Genomic DNA, 25,932 nt, shown 5'->3' on the forward strand with positions numbered 1-25,932 from the left:
TAATGGTCATTTTTAAAAGGATTAAAATACACTGGTTGGCTGCCTATCATTGCCTCTAGTACTGCATTCTATCTGTTAAAAATCGCAATAGATGTGTTCATACATATGTTGATGGGAGATCAAGTGTGAAGTTTGCTTTGTATCACTTTTGTTTTTTTGAATGTGTGGGGTTTATTGGAGCATTATATTAAAAATTCTAGTTGAGGGGGCATGGCTAGCCGGCAAAGTGGATGGCTGTAAATAGCTCCTCTCTACATCGGGCTGCCGGAGACATTTACAGCAACTAGAAGCCTTGGATTGAGACGCCACAGTGTCCCAGAGCTGTGGGCACACCACTTGACCAACAGGAAAAGACCTGGCCAACACCCAATCAGATCATTACACAAACTAAAAATGTCTCTGGTGGCCCTGCAAGCTCAGCAGGAGGGCCTTCTGAGGGGCACAGCTTAGCACCTCGGTATGATCTGGTACACAGAAATTGATCGGGGGACAGGAAGGGAAACTACTCTCACCCACCTTCATCATCCTCCAGCCCAAAGAAAAACAAACAGAAAGAAGAGTGATCCACCAATTGCTAATCTGGAGGTAAGCAGCTTCTCTAGAGGATACAAGGGAATGTCTCCACGCGCAGACACGATAGCACTAGTCCAACAATTTAAGTCTCAGCAGTCAATAAAATTGTTACCCATATTAAGTCAAAAATTGGGGAATTTGCATCCACGTTTAATGATCTAGTGCAGTGGTATGCAATTAGCTGACCTCAAGCTGTTGAAAAACTACAAGTACCATCATGCTTCTGCCTCTGGGTGTCATGCTTGTGGCTGTCAGAGTCTTGCTATGCCTCATGGCACTTGTAGTTCTGCAACAGCTGGATTCAACAAGACATCTGGACATCTCAACAAGAGATTCCAGACTCAAAAAATACTTCTTATCCTGGTCAGGTTGTTTAGCAGCATATACAATTCTAATACTTCCAAAAATATTATATATTTCTTTAGGGTGTTCCAAATACCTATACCCTCAACCTTCTTCATGGTCATGCACAGACAAATGTCACAATTTATTTGGACAGGTAGTAAAGCAAGATGCTCCCCTCAATTTCAACCAAAACACAGATTAGTAGGAGGCATGGGAATTGCTGTTTTGATTATTACATGGCATCAACATTAGACCAACACCAGAATTGGTTTAGATGTCCTCCGTTGAAACCTTAGTGTCAATTGGAATTGGCCTGGATGGGCAATAAGTCCCCTTTGTCCCTTCTCATGGCTAATGTCCCCTAATTTAATGGGGAAAATATTGAACATCCTACTATACTAACCACATTATAGGTCTGATTACACCTGCGGAAAACAGGCAATACAAATTTAACATGGTTTGAAATCCCCATCCCTTTGAAATCCCTTAACTGGATTGTTCCAGACATGTGTTTAGACCCTTGGCATAGCACAGGTATTCTCAACCTACAACATTTATTCTCAAATAAATTTATGTAATTTGCAGATTTATACCACAAGTTCCTTTTACTGAAGAAGGAACTTTTTTTTCATATATTTGAATCTCTTCACTATGCCATAACCTAAGTAGTACAGTCTGCTTAGGCATTACCTTGATTTACAACATTCTAAATCCTAAAACCATCTTCAGTAAACCAACTACTTTACACAAATGAGAAAAAGAATGAGGGAAATGTACATTCCAATCATCAATGAATTGGAGCATTAAAATGCGGTTACCAGTACTCCCGATGCTTTAACTATTTGGAACTAGCACAAAAATTCCTCCTGAGATGGCATTTCTCTCCATATATTGTAGCAAAATGCTCCAATTCTAACTCAAACCTCTGTTGGAAGGGCTATGGGCAGGTGAGAACTCTAACCCATATGGTGTGGCCTTGCCTGCACCTCCGCAGCTTCTGGGCAGAGATATCCAAGCTAATTTCCAAAGTTACTGGAATCTTTACTAAACCAAATATTGAACAAGCTATACTAAGTATTAACATGTCAGCTTTCTATACCTTGTGAAGTCAATAGCCATGCAGATATTATTGGCCGCTCGCTCAGCAATAATGTATACATGGAAATCTAAGGAAATACCCAGAATCAGGGACATTATCAGACAGGTAACTAATAGCTGAATGCGAAAAAAAAAAGCCTATAAAGATGGAAACGTAGCTAAATATGAGCTTAACTGGTCCCTATGAAAAGTTAAATACTGGGGGTTAAGTGTTCCCTATTGAGTGTTTCTTACTGTAGGGGGGATGACACTGATCTCCGCTCTGAGTACACAGAGCAGGGACAGTGTCATGGTCACTAGGCAGAGCGGGGAGATGCTTGTTTACACAAGCATCTCCCCGCTCTATACCTCCGTAAGACGATCACGGGAATCCCCGCATCGATCGAGTTCGCAGGACTCGCGGTCCGACTCACGGGGGAAGACGGCATGGTCACAAATGCGCTGTCAGCAGCGCACGCGCGACCACACGGCAGGCATTTAAAGTGGACGTATATGTACGTGATTATGCCTGGCCGTGCCATTCTGCCGAAGTAAATCTACATGGGCCAGTCCTTAAGTGGTTAATGTTATATACACTTTGTACAATGCCATTGAGTGTTGACATGTATAATGTATACAATGTTTTCATTATATGTTTAAAGCAAAATAAAAACTATTTAAGTTCAGTTTTTTTCTGTAAACATTGCAAGTCAGTTTTATTGTTTCAGATGATCATAATTAATGCCCACCTCCAGCTAACTAATTTTTTTATATATAAACCAGAAGTCACATGACTTACTGCTTTCCAATCCCTCACTAGTCCTCTTTCAGTTACAAACTGACATTCAAACCACTTCCTCTGCACCCAGGGCATTGATGATCAGCCCCCTAGGGATGCATCAAGTCACCTTAGGCTCGCAGGACAATGCTGCAAGGAGCGGCACCACTTCATTATGTGAAACCATTTTTTGCAGCATCCAGGACCAGTCATGCTTACCCCTAACGCAGGTGGTCAGGCACTATAGAAGGATACTATGTTCTTTACTTATGTCAGCCCTCTTTCCTATAAGGCAAGCAGGCCTACCGGTACTCGGCTGCCCCCAGGACTTATATACAATGCTATAGTGCCTGGCTACCATGGCAGGCGGGAACTGAACAAATCAAACAGGCAGAATGATTCAATGACTGTCTGGGTAAGAGGCAGGCAGAGTTCAGAGAATAGTGGATATCTGATCCAAGGTCATACACAGGGAAATCCAAACAGCAGAGCAGACAAACAGGTAGCTTGGAATCTGTGTTGCAAATGCAATATCACAAGCATGAGACTGCAGGCTTGGCTAGCTTATATCAGGTTTGGTCTCCAGCCAAAGTCTGGTCACAATCAATCACCTTGCAGGTAGACAGACAAGGGAGAATGCCACAGCCAAAACCAGGATGCTGGAACCAGCAGCTATGAAGGAGCAGGAATGTACATGGTCCTTACAGGACCAAGCCATTGCTGAAGAAAGAGAACCTGTGACATCTTGTAACCAGACAAAACAACTGCAGAATTTAAAGTATAGAGGCGATTATTCTTATAAAGTACACAGTGCAAATAAAATAAAAACCAGCTATAGGAATCTGAAGGTCAGCTAAACACATCCGAGTATCAAAATAGTAATAAAATAGCAAAAAAAAAATGTTGGCTTCAGGGAGAAGGGGGAGAAGGAGAGTGTGGGAATATATAAAAGGGTACAGTTAGGAGACACTGATGTAGTGACAACAGGGTCCTCAGAGGCAAAATACTAATAGACGCCAGGAGGACAATGTAACCATTGATCCAAAAATAAATAGATTTGTTATTAATACTTGTGATATTGGATATAGACAAGAGGGCAGAACAAACAAACTGGGCTAAAAAAGACTGACAGGAAAATTATGCAGGAAAAATACACATATAAATAAGATGGATGAAGATGTAGCATAGTGATTAAACCAAAAGCATACAATTGCAAAGGTCCTTGCACCCAGACAGGTCCTACATGCTGAACCCTCTTGCCTCCCTATCTCCCAATTGTTTTTTAAAGTAGGTACCTTCAGTACACAATATGGGGAAACTAAAAAAATAAAAATTTGCATATTAATGATTCCCGAGTTTGAGGGGTACTGTGTAGTCACCAGAGATCAGCTGTATTGCATCTGAGATGCCACTTTAGCTAGCTTATTAAAAGAAAAGGGTTGTTTTAAAACATTACATTAGTTAACTCAAAATATACTGTAAGCTACCTGGAAATTTATTGCAGTGAATGAGTCAATGAATACAGTGAGAATAAAAGTTTTTTTTTTTTTTATAAAAGTACACACAGTGCAAATAAAAACCAGAAGAAGCACTATAGGAATCTGAAGGTCAGCTAAACACATCTGAGTATCAAAATAATACTGTTTGCTGTAGCAACAGTGCAAGAGACCAGCAAACACATTAGAACAAATTGGAAGGCAATGAAACTATTATAGCAAATCAAGTGCCAGTCAACCTGACAGCAATTAGCATGAAACAAAAAGGAAGGAACTTAATAAGGACTGTTGAGTCAACTTTGGGAATTAGCTTTTCATGTGTGGAACCACTAATAATAATATCGCTTACAAACACTTGATAGGCAGGAAAACTGTCTTGCTGAAGTGCATCTAAGACTGCAGACAGTTTAAAATAATGCGGTCACATCAGTAATATCATTTTAAATATTTCCCAGCACAGCTACCCAACATCATCAATCACCTGCCTGCAGAGGAAGCCAATAACAAAAAGTATATCACTCATTTCTATAATAAAGTGTAGCGCTCCACTAATTAAATCAAAATGTGAATATACAGTATATGCACCAAAAAATTACTAATAAATCTCTCAACTAAAAACATTTTCATGAAATAAATCATTTGTGAAACAAAATTGGTGAAAAAAAAAAAAACATGTTAAATAGCTCTCCACCCAAAAGTGTCACAAACGTATGTGCTGCAATAAAATGCGATTATGAACTCTTAAAAGTTCATATTGTTCACAGAATTCATAGCATTCATTAATATTCATCCAAAGTGCTCAGTGTCATCTTGTGATCATCACACATGCAAAAAATGTGCTCACTGTCAGGATTTGACCCCTCTTTATATAGAAGATCAAGAAACATTTACCATCTTATAAATATAGCCAGGAAAATCCATGTGAAATGCCAGCCAATGCACAAAATTCTCCTTTTAGGGAGACATCTCCTTGCTTGATAATGTAGCTTTCACCACTTAAAGCAATTCCTACCATTGCTAAGGTACAGGCTAATCTTCCACGAATGCCAGTTTAGTACAAGGCGCTGATAAAATCCAAACCAAACCAAAGATTCCCTTACTTCCCTTCTTAAACATCTGCAATTCTGTAGAGAAGAGAACACTGAGGCCTGGTTCACATATGTGCTGCTGCAGTTTCCAGCCTAGACTCCGATGTGCTCCTGTTCAGCAGTTCAAGTCCAAATTTTTGCCTGAATTCGCACCTGAACTGGACCCAAAAATGCACTTTTGTAATTCGCACAGCAGCCGCTTTGGACATGTCTGAACTGATGCCTTTGAGAGCTGGTCACACTCGCATGTCATACGAATTGGATGTGGTCAAAACTGCATCCAATTTGCACATATGTAAACCCAGCCTAAATTAACATTTAAAACCATTTATCTCCACTCAAGCTGATTTTCTGGAGTACCGTACTATGCGTATGTCTTCTGTGAGATCCCTGTGTCACTTTCTACTACATTTTCACAGTGGCAGGGTGTCCGGATCTTGATCTGAACAGAGGGCTTCTGCTGAGTCTGGCAGTGGCTCTTCTTGCTGAACCACCTGAGATGATAGAGTACCAGCTGAGTCTACAGGAGGTGACCAGGCACATGTTGCAGGCCAAAACGGCAAGCGCAACTGCATGGGCAAAATAGCAGGCCCCAAATGACAACAGTCAATAGAGTTGTCACAACCCCAGAGATCTTGAATGAAGAAGGTGAGACCTAAAGTGGTAACCAGTAAGACTCCTTCAAAGAGAAAACTGCTGAAACAAGTAAATCAGTCATGAGAGTGACTGATAGTGAAACTGTCTACCATAAATTGGAAGTTATAGTGGGGAGACAAAGGTTAAAAGTGAATCTAAAAATGTTATGTTATACGATAAAAAGCCCTCTGTGCGTACACATGAGACATTAAAGCAGAATTCTAAAAAATATGCATGATAGGGATGACCATTGAGAAAAGTGTGCCATTTTACTTAGTAATTGTTCAGTTGAAACAGTCGTGTCCCTAGAAAGAGGCCAGGATGACCAGAGCCAGAGGTTTTTCAGGTGAACCTTGGTGTTGCCTTGGTTGACAAATGTTCGCTCAAAGACTGAAGATGGTAAATTGTTAGATGTACTGTATACGGAGAAGCACTTGGTACAAAAGTTCATCTCACTTGAAGGACTTTTTACAACATTTATGCTGCGTACACACGATCGGACATTCCGACATCAAAACCGTGGATTTTTTTTCGACGGATTGCTCGCTCAAACTTGTCTTGCATACACATGGTCACACAAATGTTGTCAGAAACTCTGAACGTCAGGAACCCTGGTCATGTACAACTCTACAACGAGCTGAGAAAAATTAAGTTCAATGATTCCGAGCATCCGTAGCATTTTTGAGCGTCGGAATTGGCTACAGACAATCGGAATTTCCGACAAGAACTTTTGTTGTCGGAAGAATTGAGAACCAGCTCTTAAACATTTGTTGTCTGAAATTCCGACAGAAAATGTCCGATGGCGCATACACACGGTTGGATTTTCCGACAACAAGCTCACATCGAACATTTGTTGTCAGAAATTCCGACCGCGTGTAGACAGCATTAATTTTTTAAAGTATCAAGTACAGCCAATGTGTTTTGGGGGGAAATTATTTAGGGCTTGAGCAGTCAATCTTATCCAGCTAATAAATCTAGCCCATAGAGTAGAAAACATTATGTTTATTTATTTTAAACTATATCCATGGTGTTCATTACAAAAACAAAATCACAATAATTTCAGATTAGTGTACAAATACAAAATAATTCACGCCAAGTTAACCTTTGGAACATGTTACATGTTTCACTTTCATTTAGGTATTTATGTTCCAGTTCCTGTCACCTCTCCCACTGATCCCCCCTCCTGTTACAGTGGGTGGGGTTTTCCCTCCTTGGACCTACTGTCAACTGGGTGGGGCTTCGTCAACACACCTGTGTCACTCATTTACAGGTTTCTGTGAATGATCACACTATAAGAACTGTGCCACCACGGCAGATAAAATTGTAGTTTCAATTGGCTGCAGGGGCATTGATGAGCACTCTCGCCAGTATAAAGGAATAGGTTGAAATACTGTAGCTGCTGAATTTTAGTAGACATTCACCTGTCCAGGGATTCAGTGCCATCCTCACCCGGTCCAATTCTTCATCTGCCTTCAGCACCTGGCACTGGCAGGTTAACAGTGGTAAACCAGCTGTAACTCCTTGTGGTCTCACAGACAGGTCCCCACTATGCATGCGCTAGCCACTCTGTGAAAGAATATTCAGTCAGGTGCTAGGGAAAAAAATGAATTTTTGCTTGCACATGATTGGATGATGAAAATCAGCAGATCTTCAGCCCTCAACCTACTAAGCTCTGGGGAAATTAGTGCAATTAGACATTGTCCTGGTTGCCATTGAAGAATACTGTAATGCCTTGTACACATGATAGGAATTTAAAAAAAGTCTGATGGAATTTTTTCATCAGAAATTCCTATCGTGTGTGGGCCCCATAGGATTTTTTTCCATAGGATTTTGGAAATAGAACATGTTTTATTTTTTTCTGATGGAAAAAAATCCTATGGGAAATTCCGATCGTCTGTGTGGAACTCCGACGGAGAAAAAAACAGAATCAAGTCGACGCATGCTCAGAAGCATTGAACTCCTCATAGTTTTTTACGTCACTGCATTTTGGACTGTCGGAGTTTAGTCTGACAGTGTGTATGCAAGACTGGTGGAAGACAGCTTGAACGGAATTCTGAATAGAAAATTCCATCAGATTTTAGTCCATATTAAATTCCTATCGTGTGTACAGGGCATAAGTTGTCATCACAACATGAACAGAGAAAAGCTCTTTTAATAGCGACACAACATTCCATTTGTAACTGTTTGATAAGGGATATACCTAACTTTTTCTTGTTGCGTCAATTGGACAGGAAAAAAAAAAAAGAAAATGCCTCCAATTAGGGCAAAACAAAAAACAAAAACAAAAACAATCATGATGGTAAAAAGTCCATAGGGTTAAACTATTTTCTGATTTATCTAAAATTAAAAGAAACACACTTTGGCTGTAGATACTGTATACTTAAATACAGAGGCGGCTCTTGAAGTGTATGTTCAAACATTGCCTAAATTTGCCCTCAAACCTCCCTCTCCCCCTTAAGAACATGTTCCAGGATTATTTCTTCTTTTGCCTGAGGTCTGTAACGAGAAACTGTTTTTTATTACTCCCTGTAACACCATCACTGAGTTGAAGTTCTTGAAGGGGAAGTTGCTTGGAGGTGCCCACCTAATAACATTGACACGTTCCCAAAACTATCTCCCTCAACATCCCTTCCCCTACATGTGTGTGGGAAAATAAACCAATGTATGCATGTGGAGTGGGACAACATGAGGTGGATAAAGGTGACTCAGTCCAGCAGGCAGGGCTGACAACATTGTTTGGGATTTAGTTCAGAACTCAGGGATTCAATAAAATGTTAACACTTTTCCGGTTGTCTGGCCCCTTTCACATGGTCTGCATCTAAATCACGAAAGCTGTGCCCCAGTTTGGGAACAAAAGCAACATATGGCCAGTTTCAGGTACTTTTTACTTCTACAACTTATATTACCTGTCATTATAGCCTAGACAATTTCTAAACAAATTGCTCCTAGTTTTCAGATAAGCAAACTGGCCATAATTAAGATGAACTAGTTACTTAGAGTTGGGTTTAGGTTTTGGAAAGCAGTCATGAATGCGACAGCCTACTGCACAATGTTGTCAGCAGTATCTCCACTAGACATGTGCATTCGTTTTGGTCCAAATGCATTTTTGTCCGAATTTCGGGTATTTTCGTTATCATTTTAACAAACTAAAACGAATGCGCAGAATCCGAAATCCGAAAGTTCTGACATAAAAAATGCTTTATTTTCGTTGCTACAACAGTTCGATATAGATAGGAGATTCGACATGACACTGACAATAGCAATCTGTGTCTATCGAACCTGTGGTAGAATGTGCCTAACCTTAACTCTCTTAGTTTAAGATAATTCTACATAGAGAAAAAAAGATTTGACATTTTAGAGACAGTGTTGGGGTAGACCATTTGACATGAACGATGAAAATTCGACGAAGCAGAGAAAAACATACAAAAACGTTAAATCTGTCATTGAAGGCTTATGGTGTCTGTTGAAAGTTCCAAGAAGATTAAACAAGCAGCTAAACTGTACGACGCCAAAAATCATACATTTCCGGTCAAATGCTCTGCCCATAGGCTATAGAAGAATTTGAATGTTAGGTGACTAGTAATAATTCATAAATATAATTCTTACTAGTGTCATACAACATCAGAATTTTTCTATAGCTTGTAGGCGGAACATTCGACCGCAAATGTATGATTGCGTCATCGTACAGTTTAGCTGCTCTGTCGAATCTTCTTAGAACATTCGACAGACACCATAAGCCTTCAATTGACAGATACGACCTTAATTCATTTGGATTTTCGGACAAATGCATTTTAAAACGAAACTAAATGAATAAAAGCGAATTTCGGGATTAACGAAATATACTTATTTTTCGGACGAAAACAAAATTCTGAAACAAAATATTTCAGTGTTCACATGTCTAATCTCCACCCCTTCTATTTACTTTTAGACAATGACAATAAAATCTCCTACCCAGCAGCTAAATGAGGCCAGGGATTATTCATCATTGCTGTAATGCTGTTGGAAGCAAAGTTGACAATATTTCGGCTAGCAAGGGGCTAAAATGCATTAAAGATGGAGTGTTAATTGTACAGACAGCCTCAGTGGGACCCCTGTCTATATTCCTTAGAGCAGTGTTTCCCAACTCCAGTCCTCAAGGCACACCAACAGGTCATGTTTTCAGGCTTTCCATTATTTTGCACAGGTGATTTGATCAGTTTCACTGCCTTAGTAATTACCACAGCCGTTTCATCTGAGGGAAATCCTGAAAACATGACCTGTTGGTGTGCCTTGAGGACCGGAGTTGGGAAACACTGCCTTAGAGGTATGACTCTCACATGCACCAACATTTTTTGGACTTCAGAGATATACTGAATATACCCCAACATACACTGTGCCCATAATTGCACAAAAAAGTAATAAGGCTATGCTTCAAAAAGATAATACAGAAATCAACCAAGCACTTTGAACTCCCATACCTCTAATTCCAATGCAACATTATTAAATGCTAAATACTAAGTAATAAAAATAAACAGTTTTAATCTAAATAGTCAGAATGTTTCTGCTCTGTGCATTCGCTATCAACCAAATTATCATGTCTAAAGTACCTTATGCACTAAAAATTAGTCTTACTTAGAACATGCACACAGTACTGAAAGTGACTGATCTTTGGCTATTTATGTGCTACTCATAAGTTAAATACACTATAAAAAAAAACAAATTTTGATAATGATCTGATCTACTTTATAAATTATGGGCAGTTAGCCAGAGATAGTACCCAATAATGATGATATCAATGTTAAGCCATGAGAAATTCTCAGAAACTTCATACTGCAGTACATCTATGATTTAACTTAAAGACTGCCTTGCACCCTTAAAACAATCCAAGAAAATGACATACAGCACATTCAGAAACTAATAAGAAAATCCCCCATGTCCATAGCCTGAGAATGGAAACGGCAGATCAAAGGCTTATGATGCGAGGGTGCTGCAGACAGCATATTAAAGAGAGGTTTCTTTTGTAGTGCTCAATTACTAAAGACAACTTGATTTCACTGGCTGACAAAGACATGCAAGCTCTCATATACTTGCTAGTGAAGCAACCTTCAGAGCAGTTTTTACAAATACACTCTTCTAATAGGCAATGACCCGAGGTTAACAACTTCCTGTTCAATACTAGTATAATAGTCATTATAATGAACACTGGCCCAGATTCAGGTAGCAATTGCAATTGCGCCTGCGTAACCATAAGGCTCTTATGCCACGCAGATTTTAGGCTGCATTCTAGCGATAACCGCTAGGGGGCGCTCCCATTGTGATCTGTGTATAGTATGCAAATTGCATACTAACACCGATTCACAACGTTGCGCGAGCCCTGCGTACGCAAATTACGTAGTTTGCGTACGTCGGGTTTCGCGTAAGGTTACACATCCTAATAGCAGGCGCAGCCAATGCTATAGGATACCCGGCGTTCGTGAATGGCGCTGAACGTCCTTGCGACGTCATTTGGCGCAATGCACGTCGGGAAAGTTTTCCGACGGAGCATGCGCTGTACGCTCGGCGCGGGAGCGCGCCTAATTTGAATGATTCCCGCCCCCGGCGGGATCATTTACATTGCGCGCGCTTACGCCGGGCAATTTTGCCGGCGCGCCCTCGCAATTTACGGAGCTACTGCTCCGTGAATCGAGGGCAGCGCAAATTATTTGCGGGGGCATAGGGCAAAATCGTTGCCCTGTGCCTCCGCAAATAATGCGCAAGTCGTACCTGAATCCGGGCCACTGCAGTTAGGATCAGCACATAACACTGAACTCAAAATGGAATGTGATCCCCACTCTGAAAAAATAAAGGGTTTGCCTTTATTTACATCGTAGATATTTTCCACTACAGTCGCATCATTTAATACTCTAAAAATGGATCCAGTTAGAACAAATGGGAAAATTAAATAATTCTGCTAGTTATAGCAGACTTTGACACCATTTACATATATTAACATACATTATTTTGCCAAAAGTATTAGAACACCTGCCTTTACACACACACACACACACACACACACACACACACACACACATGAGCTTTAATGGCATCCCAGTCTTAGTCCGTAGGGTTCAATATTGAGTTGGCACACCCTTTGCAGCTAGAACAGATTCTGACTGACTTTTTCCATCGGAATGCCCCATCTGACAGAGGAATTCCATCGGAGTTTAGATAGAGAACATGTTCTCTTTTACTCCGATGGAATTCCAATGCGAGTTTGGCCGGGCAAAAGCCTGATCGTGTGTACAGGGCATAACTCTTGAAGAAGGCTATCCACAAGGTTTAGGAGTGGGGAGTTTTAAATCGGGTTGAGGTCAGGACTCTGTGCAGGTCAGTCAAGTTCCTCCACCCCAAACTCGCTCATCCATGTCTTTATGGACCTTGCTTTGTGGACTGGTGCACAGTCCGTTTGGCCATCTCACATAGTTGGGTGCATAAAATGGTCCAAAATGTCTTGATATGCTGATGCCTTAAAAGTTCCCTTCACTGAAACTAAGGGGCCAGCCCAACCCCTAAAAAACAAAAAAAAAAAAAAAAAACCTCATAATCCCCCCATCCACCAAATGATTTGGACCGGTGCACAAAGCAAGGTCCATAAAGACATGGATGAGCGAGTTTGGGGTGGAGGAACTTGACCAGTCTGCACCCGATAGAACACCTTTGGGATAAATTAGAGCCGAGACTGCGAGCCAGGCCTTCTCGTCCACATCAGTCCCTGACTTCACAAATGTACTTCTGGAAGAATGGTCACACATTCCCATAAACACACCCCTAAACATTGTGGACAGCCTTCCCAGAAGAGTTAAAGCCGTTATAGCTGCAAAGGGAGGGCCAACTCAGTATTGAACCCTATGAACTAAGACTGGGATTAAAGGGGTTGTAAACCCTTGTGTTTTTTCACCTTAAATGCATCCTATGCATTAAGGTGAAAAAACACCTTGCTGTGCCTGCCCCCCCCCCCTTGCTTTACTTACCTGAGCCCCGAATTTCCATGGGCGCAAATCCCTGTCGCTCTCCCCACGGCTTCTCGGCTCTTCATTGGATAGATTGATAGCAGTGCAGACATTGGTTGCTGTCAATCAAATCCAATGACGTGCCCTCCGAGTGTATAACACGAGAGCACGCCCGCAAGGAAACCCCCTCGTGAGAGAGCTTCCTAGAGGGGGTCATCGAGCCACGAGAGCTGACGTGGGACCCCAGAAGAGGACGATCGGGGTCACTCTGTGCAAAACGAACTGCACAGTGGAGGGAAGTATGACATGTTTGTTATTTAAAAAAAAAAAACCTGAACCTACAGTATAGTGTCACTTTAAAGTTCATGTGCGTGTTAAAGTAGGCATCCCAATACGTTTGGTAATATAGTGTATTTTCGCAGCTCTGTTTATTCAGCACAGTCAAAAAAGCATGTGAAAAGTCCTTGAAATTAAACACAGCCATGTTATTATGAGTAATAGTAGCTTCTGTAAAAGTATAGCAATCATCACATTATTAAATGGATACAAAAATTACAATGCCAGTTTAAAGTTTACATTTCAGTTGCACGATTCCATTATATAGGCCAAAGAAATAAAATAATTGGCAAAGTGATTGTAGCAAAGCCAACGTTTGGGGGGGGGGGGGGGACGACTTTGATACTCTGATGGTGACACCTGATGTGTAGGGGGACCCTGATGGGGACATCTGATATAAATGGGGTATGCTGATGGGGACACCTGTTGTAAAGGGGGTACCTGCTGTAAAGATGGACTCTGATTGAGACACCTAATGTAAAGGGGGATGCTGATGGGGATATCCGATGTATAGGGGGACTCTGATTGGGACACCTGATGTAAAAGGGGACTCTGATTGGGACACCTTATGTTAAGTCTTTTTATTTTATCATACTTGAAATGTGGATGTGATTGGCCTACTGTGATGGCCACAGTGAGGCTGCATATGATGGGCACAGTGAGGCTGCAATTGATGGGCAGTGAGGCTGAAAATGATGGGCACAGTTTTATCTAGCAGTATCGATACATAATCACCTGATAGATTGCCATTTAAAGTCCTGCATTACTAACAGTTTAATTTTTCAGTTTGCGCCACCACTGCTCTTTCCTCTCCTGTAGCTACCATAGGCTGACACAGAGGGGATCACGTGATATGGCCTGAAAATAGGCAAGTATATAAATATTTTTTACATGGGTTAGTAAGCATCGGAGATAAGAGGTGGGTGTACATGTAGTTTAGGTTAAGCTGGAATTCTTCTTTACGCAATTCATAATGGTCACTGGCAATGATTATTTACCTGCACTTAAAGCGGTTGTAAACCTTAAATTTGCACTTTTACCTACAGGTAAGCCTATAACAAGGCTTACCTGTAGGTAAAAAGAATATCTCCTAAACCTGTACGGTTTAGGAGATATTCCCCTCGCAATGCGGGCGGCGCATGCGCAGGGGGGATCCACGGCTGAAGATCCGGCAGCCGCCGGACCTTGCCGATTTTAAATCTCCCGCGCGCATGCGCGGGAGTGACGTCATCGCCGCTCCAGCCAATCACAGCGCTGGAGCGGCGCCGCTCCAGCCAATCACAGCGCTGGAGCGGCGATACCCGGAAGACACGCCGGAGCAAGATGACATCTCGTTCGGCGTGAACCAGGTAAGTGTTGTTCACCTCGTTTTGAGGCAAGTATTTCATAATCAGCTATTATGCGGTGCATACTAGCTGATTATGCATTTTGCCTTGCAGGTAAAAAAAAAAAAAAAATTATATATGCGGTTTACAACCGCTTTAAAACCTTTATCCTGCAAAAACTGCCATGATTAGTTAGACATATTCAAAGAACTGTGATAAGCCTCCGCATAACAATGCCTTCCCCACTGATGGGGCCAAGATGACTAGTACCATCTATGCTCAACCACCACACAGGCTATGGGCTCACTCGAAATTCGCATGCACAAAATATTTAAAATAGATGTAAACCCAATATGCCATACAAAGAATATTCCTCTTAGCAGCCTACAAATTGCTTTCAAAATTCTGCTGGCAGAGAACACTGCATAGGCATTCTTTTGCTCTTCTTCTGAGGCATGTACCGTATTTATGGGCGTATAACACGCACCCTAACTTTAAGAGGGAAGTTTCAGGAAAAAATCTTTCCACGGCCCCCAGCGTATAACACGCAGGCACAGTTTACCCTCTATTTTCAGAGTAAAAAAGTGAGTGTTATACGCCAATACAGTATTTAGTTTGGTTGGCTTCCATGCAGTAAAAAATTCAGCTCCCACAAGTTCTTCTGGTAGTGAGTAGTGTCATTAGTAAGCATAATCTCAATGTACCAGGGTTTCATTTGAGGAGATTTCAATGAATTGCTGATATTTGGGTGCAGAATCCGAACACCACTGAAGTCAACGTGAGACAAATTTTAAAAACCAATAATGGCCTTTCTATTGACTATTAGGCAGGGCTGGACTGGGACAGAAATTTGGCCCTGGACTTCATCCAGACTGGCCCAATTTGAGAGGTCTCTCCCATGGTGGTCAGACATACAATTAGGCAGGAGTGAGAAACTCCGAGGCCATAGCTGTTGAGTCAGCTGTCTGTCCCCTCCCCCCATACTCCTTTGTCGTCGTCCCTGCTCCTCTGGTCCTCCCCCTGCTTCTTTGTTCCCCCCAGGTGAGTGCTACGTGGAGGGAGAGACAGAGGAGCGGAGAGGGGCAGCAGTCCGCTGTCACTGAAGCCAGCCCACTGAGCCATCGGCCCACTGGGCAACTCCCTGTAGTCCCAATGGCCAGTCCATCCCTGCTATTAGGTGAAGGATTGTCAAAAAATGTCATGAGGGGCCCTGGGTAAAATACAAAAAAAAAGCAGAAAACTCCCACCTATCTAAGTAAGAGGTGCAGAGGTAAATTGTACCCCTACTCATTCACACAAAAAAAATGGAAGTAAAGACAAGTTTTGACAAGTCCCTTATTACCGCCTAATGGTGAAGGGTAAAACAAATCTCAATGCCTCAAAAACACAGTTTTGCAACTTTGATATGCGTTAGTAAAACTGTACTCATTATCGCAGCTATTTAGTGTATGCAGGTGAATTATACCTTGTTATTTTGCGTTTAAATTGATCTTTCAATTTAATGGTAATAGATATCTCCAGACTGCATTTTATTATCAAAAGGAAAACTGGCATTTTTTATCCAGCTGTATATTTCTTGCTATGACCATGACTTCCAATAAAGAAAAACCCAAAATTAATTCTCCTTACAATCTCAGCGATACTGCATATGTATAGGTTATTTGTACTTATAGTATGGCCCAGACACAATAGTTGCATTTTGCTTTTTTGTCCCACAATGCAAGTACATCATCCAATTATTTTTTTCCAGTGATGCAGATCAATGTGATTGAAATGTAACAAAGGGGATGTTCTTTTGGGTGAGGACATTGACCAAATATGGTCATTGATGTCAGTACTATCCCTGCCCCTTTGTTTATATGTCCATGGAGCCCTGGCCAGTAAATAAATGGGGCCGGGTGACATGACTGGTTGCTAATAATGCAGTGGTATCCTGCTAATTCCTTAACAACCATTGACAGAGACGAGGTAGAAATAACAGAGGGGTTTAGTATTGTACAATAAAGGCAGGATTCTGTGCCAACAAAAGCTACATTGGAATGTAAAGCTGTAGTCCAGTCCTGAACAGTTGATGCTGAGGTGACATCACTTTCACTGTGTCAGCTTTATCATGGCAAAGTTTTTTACAGAATCAACAGATATACTTTAGACAGAGCACTCACAAATATAAAATGACTCAGCACATGGGTGATGGACATTTATGTAATTTAGTCACATGCATTCTGAAAATGTTCAGTTGTGAAAACATCTAAATTTCTGTATCAACATGAAGTGCCGGTTCACACTGCTGTGCTGTGAATTTGTTCAGTTATTTTCAGTCCATTCTGAGGTGCAAATTTACCGTGATTTTGATGCGAATTTCAGGAGTAGGACATAGCTGCGATTGTTTATAGCCAATGAAATCATAATGTAAAAAAAAAAAAAAAGTTAACTTCCTGTGTACTTCCTGGTTTTTGTGGAGAATAGTGTGGTGGAATTCGCACATATGTGAACCATCAAATGCGATTCCAGAACGATTTACATTCATGTCTATGGAAACTAAATTTGCAACGCACCGCTCTAAACTCGCACAAGACCCTTTTTTTCCATTGCATTCGGAGAGGAATCGCAATGCATAGAAATGAACGACCATCATTGAAAACAATTACTTTTTGGATGAAATGCAAATCTAGTTTTTGTTTAACACATCGCACAAGTGTGAACCGCCACTAAAACAATTACGATAGATATAAGTTTTGGGTTTAAAGGAGATCCAGTGTGTTTCATTTGCTGGGCCTGCAAATTTCGATGTGGAAATTCAAATTTTATTATTTGTAACAATAATGCGATGCATGGCCTTTCAACTGTAGTCAGCAAGCAGGGTTGCAATGGCCAATAATTGGGGCTTTCTTATGTGCCAGCCTTATGTCATTGTGTGTTGTAGTAGTTTAGGGAGAGCTAATGGGGTTGATTACCTAAACCTGGAGTGTACAAAATCTGGTGCAACTTTTCATAGAAACCAATCAGCTTTCAGTTTTTTTGTCAAAGCTTAATCGAACAAGCTGAAGTTGGAAGCTGATAGGCTACCACAGCTGCACCAGATTTTGCACCCTCCAGTTTTAGTAAATCAACCCCAATATATGAATTAAATGTTTATGCTTTAAATCCTTCCAGACAATTTCTGGTAGCATTTGAAAGGTAAAATACAAATTCAAATACAAATGTATGAATATTAAAAACGTTCCAGATTAGTATGGCCCATTTATTTTACAATTGTATCTTAACAGTTTGAAAGGTGCCAGGACCATAAAACTATGTATACTGGAATCAAGAAAAACTTGGCTTATGACCTTGTTACAAGCCATGAATTCATTTCTTGGTTGGCAAGGTTCCTAGTCAGGTTTCATTAGCTTTGAATCAGGTGACTAACCACTGTGGAATTTGGTTAATGGCCTTTGTCTTTGTACTTTGCATGGTTTGTACAAAGAACGGTTGACTAACAATGTGGATTTAGAACACCCTGCTCATGGTTTATCAGAGGAAAAGTGCAGCCTTAAATGACATTTTTTTTGTGTGTGATCTTTTGAAAAGCATAAGTTTTTTTTCCCTTAAAAAAAGTCCTGTGGTCTAAACAAAAAAACATTTTTCATTGAATAGTTTTGGGAGCTGCCTAAATCTTTAAACATTATATGTAGGTGTAGGCAAGGAGCGAAATACAAATTTGAAATAAATGTGTGTAGATTATCTTTACCTGCAAAAAGTTCTTCCATGGAGCAAGATTTCTGATTCAGATACAATCCAAATCCATGGCCATTTAACTTTCTCCATTCCATCTCACCTCTCTCCACGTTTCATCAAGCTCAATTGTTAAACTCATAGCACAGTTTGGCTCACAGTTCTTCCACTTCCTCTCAATATGAATGCTAATGTACAGGAGGCTATATGAACCCATTACCAACAGAGATTGAGGTACTGTTCAAAAATTCAGACCTCCTTTTCATGCTTTTAGTTAAATGCCATTGACTTGTATGGGAATTTCTCTCGGTTTTTGGCACTGCCCAGGCAGTTGGAAGAACATGCAGTGCAAGCCGGAGGTAAACATCATGGCAAGTTTAGCTGGGGACCAAAAAGGCTAGGAAAACTTTTGTTCAATAGTTCCCTTACCCTTGCCCTTTAATTCCATTCAGTACCAGGAGACAAAAGGTTTGATGGGCTAATAAGTACTATTACAAGGGAATTCCTTATTCATGTATAAGTTATGATCCCAAAAACTTTTAGCAAGGGAGTGAAAGAACGTAAATGTAAGCTGCTAAAGGAGGTTGAAAGGTTGAATTAAAATTAAGTTTTTTTTTTTGCCCTGAGTGGTGTGGAAAAGCATTTGCAAGGGGAGAATGCTTTCCTTTATACAAAATACTAACGTATGGACACATTTTCTCTGATTTTATTTAGGACAATCACTATTTAGCCTCATCGAAGGCATGTTTTGTTTAAACACACTGGAGCTCAAAAAGTTCAATGTAATGCTGATACTCAACTGCATATGGTGACTTTACATTTATTGAAACCAGAAAGCCAAAGTAACTGCTAACAGATTATAAATGTGCCTTTTTTCGGACCTTATTGCAGTGAAGTATTAAAACGATGTAGGTGGTACTTACAACGGACTTCACATATTGTAACGGGGGTAGTACCAATTTATAAATGTAGAGAAAGGATTGAATGAGTAAAAACTATCAAAGAACAAGTGGGATTTGTGGGCATAACATGAGACAGTATTTGTCTACAAAAAGTTACACTGCAAATCTTTATTAACAAAATATACCAATTAAAAAAACATTTAACCACTTAACCCCCTGGACCATTTGGCTGGTCAAAGACCAGAGCACTTTTTGATAGCTACATAGCACTGTAGCCTGCTCTGCAGTAAGGCCGGCTATAGACGGTTTAAATCTCTGCCAGTTCAGCAGAAGCCAACCGATATTCAAACCATGTATGAATGTACACAAGCTGATCGATAGATCAATTTGGGTAAAACCAACCTGTCAGATCTTTACATGCAATTATTGCTAGTGGCTGGTATAGAATGGGAGAATACAATGGCTCAAAGGGGGGATTCCCCTATCAATACGGTCTGTATTAATGGGGGAATCAAGAGCTAGGGTTGCAGGAAAGAAATGCTCTCCGTCTATGGCTGGCCTAACTGTAGCAATCAGCAAATTGCCACAGAAAATAATGAACATTTGAAACATATCTCAGCTACAAATATGTTGCTGTCCTATTTGTCTAACCACAAACATCGTGTAAGACAGCTTTTTTGTTTGAGTTTTTTTCCTTGAGGTTTTTATGACAAGTAATTTAGATGTTCAAAGAAGGTTTAGAAAAAAAAAAAATCAGATTAAAGTATCCTGTCTATGTTGTCTTGAAATTAACAGCACAGTGGAAATTAGACCATTACTTTACATATTTACTGCAAGTCCAATGGAATGTTCTGTTGGTTTATTTGTATAGAGGAACATAGCAATATAAAACTAGCAAGCAAGACTCTGCTGTCCACTCTATCAAATGATTCCTGAAGAGGATGTTGCGATCATGAAAGCTCATGGTGAGAAATGTATTTACTGAATAGTAATGAGATGCCCCACAAGTAACGCATCCTGCAGTATGATAGCATACAGTGACAGCCTGTTTAGGACGCACACATCTATGATCCATGCTGAACAGAGAAGCAATTGCAATTAAACTGGCACAAACTACTAAGTGATTATATCCTGGCAAGCTGGGTCAATTATTGCATCTGTATAGCTACCCTGTGCCAGTTATTACACTTCAAAATGAAACAAATTAGAGTTAAAATGGCCCTATAGTGAAATACTAAATTCTTTCAAGGAGAGATAAATAACAAAAAATGACAGAAATACGTATTTTTCCTAGAAAGACCAGAGTTCAGTTTGTCTGATCCTCACCTTCACCAAAGCTCACATTATTGGAGTTATATGGAGTGAATTTGCAACAGCATTTCTCTATTTTAATGCTTCTATTGCTTTTCTTAGTCCAGGTCCGGAAAAACAGTCCACATAGTTGTATAACCACACTTGTCTATAGCTCCACTCAAAAGTACAGCTGTTCTGTGACACCCTCAGAGGTTTGTTAGAAAACCTTAGTGAATAAACAGCATCATGAAGGCAAAGGAGCACACCAGACAGGTCAGGGATTAAGTCTGGAGAAGTTTAAAGCAGGGTTAGGTTATAAAAAAATTCCCAAGCTTTGAACCTCTCACGGAGCACTGTTCAATTCATCATCTGAAAATAGAAAGAGTATGGCACAACTGCAAACCTACCAAGACATGGTCGTCCACCTAAACTGATGGGACGAGCAAGGAGAGCATTAATCCGAGAAGCAGCCAAGAGGCCCATGGTAACTCTGGAAGAACTGCAGAGATCCATAACTCAGGTGGGAGAATCTGTCCACAGGAAAACTATTAGTCGTGTACTCCACAAATCTGGCCTTTATGGAAGAGTGGCAAGAAGAAAGCCATTGTTGAAAGAAAGTCATAAGAAGTCCTGTTTGCAGTTTGCTAGAAGCCATGTGGGGAACACAGCAAACATGTGGAGAAAAGTAATCTGGTCAGATGAGACCAAAATGTACCCCTTTTGGCCTAAAAGCAAAACACTATGGGCCAGATCCACGTACCTTGGCGCATCTATACGTCCGGCGTATACAGATACACTACGCCGCCGTAACTTACAGCGTATTTTCAGTATCCTCAAAGGATTTGCGCCGTAAGTTACGGCAGCGTAGCGTAAGGGCACGTAATTCAAATGGATGAGTTGGGGGCGTGTTTTATGGTAATTCCTATTGACCCCATGTAATTGACGTTTTTTTTGAATGGCGCATGCGCCATCCGTGGGGGTATCCCAGTGCACATGCTCAAAATTAACTCGCAACAAGCCAATGCTTTAGACGCTGGCCCGACGTCCATACTTAACATTGCGTACGCCTCATAGAGCAGGGGTAACTATACGCCGAAAAAAGCCTTACGGAAACAATGTAAAAAAATTCGCCGGGTGGACGTACGTTTGCGGATTGGCGTATCTAGCCAATTTGCATACTCGACGGAAACGCCACCTAGTGGCCAGCGTAAATATGCACCTTAGATCCGACGGCGTACTAAGACGTACGCAAGTTGGATCTAGCCCAGCTTCAGGCGTATCTTGTTTTGTGGATACAAAACAAAGATACGCCAGAGCAACCTAGAAGTTACGCGGCGGGACACCGATCGCCGCCGGTGTCCCGCGATTGGGTCACAGGAGCTGAAGAACAGGGAGAGGTGTGTGTAAACACAGGTTTCCTGTTCTTCTCTGTGGCAGGGTCACTGATCGTCCGTTCCCTGTTATAGGGAACGACGATCAGTGACGTCACACCTACAGCCACACCCCCCTACAGTAAGGATCACTTCCTTAGGGCACACTTAACCCCTTAGTGCCCCCTAATGGTTAACCCCTTCACTGCTATTGTCATTTTCACAGTAATCAGTGCATTTTTATAGCACTTTTCACTGTGCAAATGACAACGGTCCCAAAAATGTGTCAAAAGTGTCAGCCATAATGTCGCAGTCATGAAAAAAAAAAAAACGCTACCGATAGTAAAAAAAAAAAAAAAAATATTAATAAAAATGCCATAAAACTATCCCCTATTTTGTAAATGCTATAACTTTTACACAAACCAAACGCTTATTGCAATTTTTTACCAAAAATAAGTAGAAGAATATGTATCAGCCTAAACTGAGGAAATTTTTTTATTTTTATATATTTTTTGGGGATATTTATTATAGCAAAAAGTAAAAAATATTACATTTTTTTCAAAACTGTCGCTCTATTTTTGTTTATAGCGCAAAAAAATTAAACTGCAGAAGTGATCAAATACCACCAAAAGAAAGCTGTATTTGTGGGAAAAAAAGGACGCCAATTTTGTTTGGGAGCCACGTCGCACGACCGCGCAATTGTCAGTTAAAGCGATGCAGTGCCAAATCGCAAAAAGGGGCAAGGTCCTTAACCTGCATACTGGTCTGGGTCTTAACTGGTTAAATGGATGCATATTGTTCTACAGAGGGTCACAGTCACCTAACTAAATAAAAAATTTAAATAAATGTTCCGCACATATTGAAAATACTACCAATAATATAAATTCAGAAACGTTGCATATATCAAAGATTTTTCCAAAGTTTTGCTTCCTGAAAAACCTTTAGTGATTATGATAGACCCCTTCAAACTGAACACTAATATAAATTCAGAATCACTGTTTAATATAGGAATCTTGAGAAATATGACATTTGCATTTAATCTTTAACATGTATACGAAATGAGGGGAAGCTCTGCTGATTTTATAATCCAATCATGTACAAGCAAAAATACTTTTATTTTCCTCGCATGTCCCCCTCGGATCTACAGCGACTGCACTTCCAAGTGCACTTGTAGTGCAAAGTGTATTTGTGACATGCTGGGTGAGTTAAACCGGGTTAAAGGTGTTTTGCTGCTAATTTTCATTTGTACTCAATCGTCTGGGGCATTTCACTGCAGTGTCCAACAACCGCCAACCCACTTGCCATAATACAATTTTTCTATCGTGGCATTTTTCTCTCACCATGTTTGCCACTGACTGCACCTAGATTTTTTAAGAAAGAAATCTAAGTAAATGTAAAAATAAATCTTCAATGATATATTGCATTTCATGGTCCTTTATGCTTTAAGGAGTTTATCAACCAGCTAAATGTAGTTTGATGCACTGTAATTGGCTAGAACATTCTCAACATCCTTAAATGCTTTCGCTGGCCTCACTAACTGATATTCAAAATTCCTTGTCACTGGTGACGTATCCAATTTGTGGACCACCAAATGCCTTCCTTTACTTCAGCATCAGTTTTCTTGGAAACATCTGTCTCGAAAAACGTTCACCTTACCTCTTCATCAATTTCATAAAAATTTGGATCAGTCCAAGTTTTATGTGAAGCAGAGGCAAAGATATCTTTGTCAGGTCAAAAAGTAGTTTGTGTGCCATGTTTTTCTGTCCTCGAACCAAATTCTTTCAAAGTGCCCGTTTCTTTTTTTAATGTTAAGATGAATCCCTTGAATAACTGTCCAATTTGCATTTGTAACAACAGTATTTGGTATATATCCAAGCAGCAGAGCCACCACTTTCAGATCTTCACAGAAAATGCAGTTTTACTTGGTGTACCCGATGTGCTTCAACAACAGTTCCATGTGAAACATATCCAGTAGGTATTGAAGGGTGTAGATTGCCATTGTGTAACATGACAGAATTGAGGCTTAACACTGACTAATTAATAAAGAGATGTCATTCTAGTGGGTCATGCTCACAATCCAAAGCTGATAACAAACCATTAATGTCAGTATAGAAAATCAGGTTGTCAACTTGCAAAGAAATATATTAAATCATCTTGGTGGCTTCGAAAGACAGATAGCCAGATTCAGAAAGAGTTAAGCCATCGTAACTCTGAATCTAATATTTAAGTGTATTCTCAAATTGAGATGCACTTAAATCTAGCTAAGATACGACGGCCTGCTTTCTATTTAGGCCGGCCGCTAGGGGCGTGAACGCTGATTTACGCCTAGAATGCGTAAATCAGCGAGATACGCCTATTCACAAACGTACGCTTGCACGTCGCAGTAAAGATACGCCATTTACGTAAGGCGTTTTCAGGCGTAAAGTTAGTCCACCAAAAAGCTGGCCCAGCCAATGTTAAGTATGGACGTCGGACCCGCGTTGAATTTAATTTTTTTTACGTCGTTTGCGTAAGTCGTCCGTGAATGGGGCGTAATTTACATTCACGTCGAAACCAATAAGTCTTTGTGGCGTAATTTGGAGCATGCGCACTGGGATATGTCCACGGACGGCGCATGCGCCGTTCGTTCGGCCCCTCATTTGCATGGGGTTACGGTTCATTTTAATACAACACGCCCACCTCTTCCTCATTTGAATTAGGCGCGCTTACGCCGGCCCATTTACGATACGCCACAACTTAGGACGCCAGTGCTTTGTGAATACAGCACTTGCCTCTCTAACTTACAGCGGCGTAGCGTATATGCGATACGCTACGCCTGCCTAACGTTACGCCCATCTACGTGAATCCAGCTAAGAAAGTTTCATACCTGTGGTAGCAAACACCATACTTGCGGTCTTGAACTCAGTAGTTCTGCTTTTGACAAACCCAAGTCCCCAACCAGGTCCTTTAATTCTGATGTTGTTATGAGATGAGGCTTACCAGACATACACAATTCAAAATCCCGATCGCTGGCACTGCCCATGTCTGGCTGGTGCATTGCATTATCTTAGTCTGTTTCCTGTAAGCTCCAATTCTCTGGTGGCCTCAGTACCGACAGATTGTCATCATGTGCCACTGGTCTCATAGCTGAATGCAGATTGTGGTATTCAATCGGTTTCTCCTTTTTTAGCAGAGAAATCAGTGACTTTAGTCAGACAGAAGTAACAGTCTGTCATATGAGCATTCTGTTTTCACCATATCATCGAAACAGCAAAAAGCATTGGCTTTTGAGTTCCCCTGAGCCAAGCTTTAGGATCAACAGTACATATTGCACAACAAATGTGAGGAGCCTGGTCTTGTCTTGATCTTCATTAGTTTTTCAGCATTTTTGTAGTAGTGTTTTTCAGCCTTTTTTTTTTTAGCAAAACTATACTCCCATTAAAAAGAAAAAAATGCAGCGCTCTTTTTAACTCTTTGCATTATCCACTGGTGTGTTGGCTGCCTTAATTATTATAATACACGGATCTAACTTAATTTTGTTATCACTTATTATTGTCACTATATTTAATATATATACTCCCATTAAAGCTTATGGCTCAAAAAACGCTGCTAAACACAGAATATCTGCGATTCTCTGTGTTTTTAAGCTGCTTTCAACTGTATTTCAGAGTTAGAGCATTTTTCCAGCTAAAAAAACTCTATTTAAATAATCCACTAGTTCTGTTTTTTGTTTTTTTTTCCCAGCTAGAAAATGCCCCTGCCAAAAACTTCTGATAACAGCCTATTTGTGCATGGACACATATGATAAAACATACTGGGGAATTTATTGACAGCCAAAAAAATCATCTGAATCCAAAAACAGCAGCTGTAAAAATGTCCGGTGTGCATGAGGCCTTACAATAGTTAGTCATGGTGCACCTTAAAGGGTCACTAAAGGAAAAAAATGTGTTGCCTAAAATTAATGTCTGCAAGGTAGACAGACAGAATAGTGTAATGATTCTGTTAAAAAACAAGTAAATACCTATTAAATTCCTTCATCTATATCACCTCCG

The 25,932-nt window shown here is 40.5% G+C and overlaps 1 protein-coding gene across 1 annotated transcript in view; it reads right to left on the reverse strand.

Annotated features, from left to right (window-relative positions):
- The window catches only part of LOC120910431 (cadherin-23-like), a 299,339-nt gene that overhangs the window by 241,706 nt on the left and 31,701 nt on the right, over positions 1-25,932 (reverse strand). The window lies entirely within an intron of this gene.

This window comes from Rana temporaria, chromosome 8 (assembly GCF_905171775.1).
Source record: "Rana temporaria chromosome 8, aRanTem1.1, whole genome shotgun sequence".
Classification (NCBI taxonomy): Eukaryota; Metazoa; Chordata; class Amphibia; order Anura; family Ranidae; genus Rana; species Rana temporaria.